Source organism: Saccopteryx leptura, chromosome 4 (genome assembly GCF_036850995.1).
Source record: "Saccopteryx leptura isolate mSacLep1 chromosome 4, mSacLep1_pri_phased_curated, whole genome shotgun sequence".
In the NCBI taxonomy this organism is placed as follows: domain Eukaryota; kingdom Metazoa; phylum Chordata; class Mammalia; order Chiroptera; family Emballonuridae; genus Saccopteryx; species Saccopteryx leptura.
This window is the reverse complement of record NC_089506.1, coordinates 26,978,557-26,982,576: the sequence shown is the minus strand read 5'-3', so window position 1 is coordinate 26,982,576 and position 4,020 is coordinate 26,978,557. Positions and strand designations below refer to the sequence as shown.

The following is a 4,020-nucleotide window of genomic DNA, read 5'->3' as shown; positions in this document are numbered from 1 at the left end:
TTATAACATTTGTCTCTTCACTTTTAGCCATTGTGATGTTTAATCATATGCATTGACTAAACTGAACTATGAAGTACCCAGATATTTGGTCAAAAAATTATTCTGGGTGTTTCTGGAGGGTGTTTTTGGATGAGATGAGAATTTTATTTGTTGGATTGAGTAGAGTAGATTTCCCTCCCTAATGTGGGTGGAAGGACAGAAAAGAAACAAAAGGCTGACTCTCCCACAAGTTATGAAACTAACCCATCAACTCTCCTGAGTCTCCAGCTTGACAACATACCTTGCAGATCTTGGAATTTGCCAGCTTTCGTAGCAGCATGACCTACTAAGCTAATTACATATAATAATTTCATCATCACATTATGGGGATGTCCTGCACAGGTTGATGACTACAGTTAATAATATGAAATTGAAACACAATAAATTAAAAATTAATAATAAAAAAATAATATAAAAAATAATACGAGATTGCATATTTGAAAGTTGCTAAGAGAATAGATCTTAAATGTTCTCATCACAAAAAGAAAATTTTAACTATGTAGGGTGATGAATATTAATTAGATTTGTTGTATAATCGTTTTTCAATATATACAAATATCAAATCATTATCTTGTATACCTGAAAATAACATGTTACATGTCATAAAAATTTCAAAAATCACTTTCTCTATTATTCTTGAAGTAGATACATATATGTGTAACATAACTATATGTTAGTTCTGTTACTCTGGAGAATGCTTTATAGTCAGTCACATTTTGTACTTTTATAAGAGAAAGTTGGCCATTACTCTATATTCCATTGTTTTTCTTACAATGGATTTCCAGGTAAATTTCAGAATATGTTGGCTGCAAAAATACGATATTACCATGTATGCATGTATGTGTGTGTGTATACATAAGCAGTTTATATACAGAGAATTTTTGCCAATTAAAAAAATCTTTATTATGCTTAAGCTCAGACTCCTTTTTTATGTGCATATAAAATATTACTGCCTGTTGTTTGTTTTCCTTCACTTTTGGTCAGTAATCCTTTTTTTTTTTTTTTTGTGCTAGCTTGTTGACGTTTTCCATCTGTAATATGCTATGAGATTGATGGCCTCAAACCTTCACCTTCTGCTTTCCTTCTTTTGCAAGTTAGGATTATGTTTGGGTCAACTCTGGATCAGAAAGATATTGGGTTAGTCTTTTCAGATTGTGTTTAGGTCCATATATCAAGAACACACTAAAATTGAGATGACTTCCTGGCTGCCCTCTCAAATCAGTTGACCTTTTAAGATTCTTTTTCCTGTTGTGATTTTGCTTTTGTACTCAGTCTATACAGTTTATGTTGAAAGTGCTACAAGAAATCATTTCTTTAGGCCTCAATGTGCTACACATATTGCAGTTTCTTTTATTTACCTCTTAGTTCAGAAAGAAAAGTATTTCAAATAAGTTGGGAGTTATTAGTATTGTGTTAGAACGTGTTACAAATAATTTGGGAGCAATTAGTACTGTGTTAGAAAGAACACCATGATGGAACTCAAACCACTTTTCAGGTCCTGGATTCTGACTTGGAGCTGTGTCACTTTGGATAAATCACTCAGCCTCTCTGATGAAAATAGCACTGCTTACCTCTGAGGAATTGAGAAACAAATAATATTGGATTTATAATTAATTTAAAGTTAATTCATAAGCTTATTATCAAAGGTTATTAAAATTTGCTTCATTTTCAAAATAGATGGTATATACTTGATTTGTGGTTCTATATCTCCTATTTCCCATTTTTACATTAAATCAAAGTTATTATCTCATATCTTCAGTGTTGGATAGAGAATAAGCATATTGAAATCTCTGAGCATACCTGGCTAACTTATGGAAAAGTGTAATGTACTTTCATTGGAAATATGATTAAAAGATGACCCAGAAGCTTCATGCCAAGGTTTCTCATGGTCTCTCCATTTCATATTTCTTCTGGTGAGATTGGTTTGATCCTGTCATCTCAGGGCCTTTTGTGGTGATCAACTGATTGCCTTAAGTTTTCATAGGCTAGATAATATATATAAAGTTTTGCAGGGTAAGCCATAGAAACTAAAGCTGCAACACTGTAACTAATGTAACTTAGAAATGCTAATAGACAAAAATTATAGAAAAGGAAGAATGATTCAGTTGAAAGAATAATGAGGAATCTGGAGCTATGGGTTCTAACCCTGTCAAGACATAATCTAGCGGTAGGATTTTAGGTAAATCTTTTTTCTCAATTTCAGATCTCATCTGTTAAGAAAAAGATGTTTGCACTAGATGTTTAAGAAACCTTCTAGCACTGGTATCTCTGATTCTGCTCCTCTCCCCAAGCTTCCCATTCCTAGACCGTCACCATGCTCTCTATTTCCAGGAGAGAGCAGTAACAGCCTTTTCCTCCTTTTTTTTCATATTCCTACTTCCAAATGAGGTTATATGGAACTGAAAGAATAGCCCACTCCAGCAATGAACATGTTATAATTCACAAAAAAAAAATTATAGTGCCAGCCCTGGCCAGCTGGCTCAGCGGTAGAGCATCTGCCTCACGTGTGGGAGTCCCAGGTTCGATTCCTGGTCAGGGCACACAGGAGAGGCACCCATCTGCTTTTCCATCCTTCCCCCTCTCCTTCCTCTCTATCTCTCTCTTTCCCTCCCACAGCCAAGGCTCCACTGGAGCAAAATTGGCTTAGGCACTGAGGACGGCTCCATGGCCTCTGCCTCAGGCATTAGAATGGCTCCAGCTGACTGCAACAGAGCAATGGCCCCAGATGGGCAGAGCATTGCCCCCTGGTGGGCATGCCAGGTGGATCCAGGTTGGGCCCATGTGCGAGTCTATCTGACTACCTCCCTGCTTTTTTTTTTTTTTTTACAGAGGCAGAGATAGACAGGGACAGACAGATAGGAATGGAGAGCGATGAGAAGCATCAATCATTAGTTTCTCATTGAGCATTGCGACTTCTTAGTTGTTCATTGATTGCTTTCTCATATGTACCTTGACCGTGGGCCTTCAGCAGACTGAGTAACCCCTTGCTGGAGCCAGCGACCTTGGGTCCAAGCTGGTGAGCTTCTGGCTCAAACCAGATGAGCCCGTGCTCAAGCTGGCGACCTTGGGGTCTCGAACCTGGATCTTTCCGCATCCCAGTCGACGCTCTATCTACTGTGCCACCACCTGGTCAGGCTGCCTCCCTGCTTTTAACTTTCGAAAAATACACTCACAAAATAATTACAGTGGGCCTGACCAGGCGGTGGCACAGTGGATAGAGCATCGGACTGGGATGCAGAGGACCCAGGTTCGAGACCCCGAGGTTGCCAGCTTGAGTGCAGGCTCATCTGGTTTGAGCAAAAAAGCTCACCAGCTTGAGCCCAAGGTCACTGGCTCGAGCAAGGGGTTATTTGGTCTGCTGAAGGCCCACAGTCAACGCACATATGAGAAAGCAATCAATGAACAACTAAGGTGTCACAACGAAAAACTTATGATTGATGTTTCTCATCTCTCTCCGTTCCTATCTGTCTGTCCCTATCTATCCTATCCCTCTCTCTGACTCTCTCTGTCTCTGTAAAATAATAATAATAATAATTACAGTGCCTATCCTCACACAGCTTATTCTGTTGATACACTGTAATGGTGTTATACTAATTCTGATCCAGGACACTGTTTATTTGGACATGAATTACATCCTGTTGACAACAAAACTATAATTAAGGCTGAGAATAACTTCCATTTATTAAGCACTTATAATATACTCAGAACTAACATATCAATCTCACTAAAACTACACACCAATGGTAAAAAAAATGGGTACTATCTCCATGTTAGAGATGAAGATCTTGAAGTTCAACAATGTGGTTAAATCACCCAGATGATAAGTAGAGAAACTGGGAGATAGATTTCATTCTGGATGGCTGCCTTGATAGGTTCTCCTGTGATCTAATAGTCACCTAAATCCAGCATTGACAGTCACATAAAAGCCCGTGTGTTAATGTTTTATTCTTGACCTATTATACATTTTTTGGAGGGTCACTC

At 38.2% G+C, this 4,020-nt stretch overlaps 1 non-coding gene across 1 annotated transcript; it reads left to right on the top strand.

The window, feature by feature from the left end:
* The first annotated feature begins 2,503 nt into the window (after nucleotides 1–2,503).
* On the top strand, nucleotides 2,504–2,579 carry TRNAV-CAC (transfer RNA valine (anticodon CAC)). Its single transcript has one exon. It is a non-coding gene; the product is annotated as a tRNA-Val (tRNA).
* Nucleotides 2,580–4,020: the final 1,441 nt, after the last annotated feature.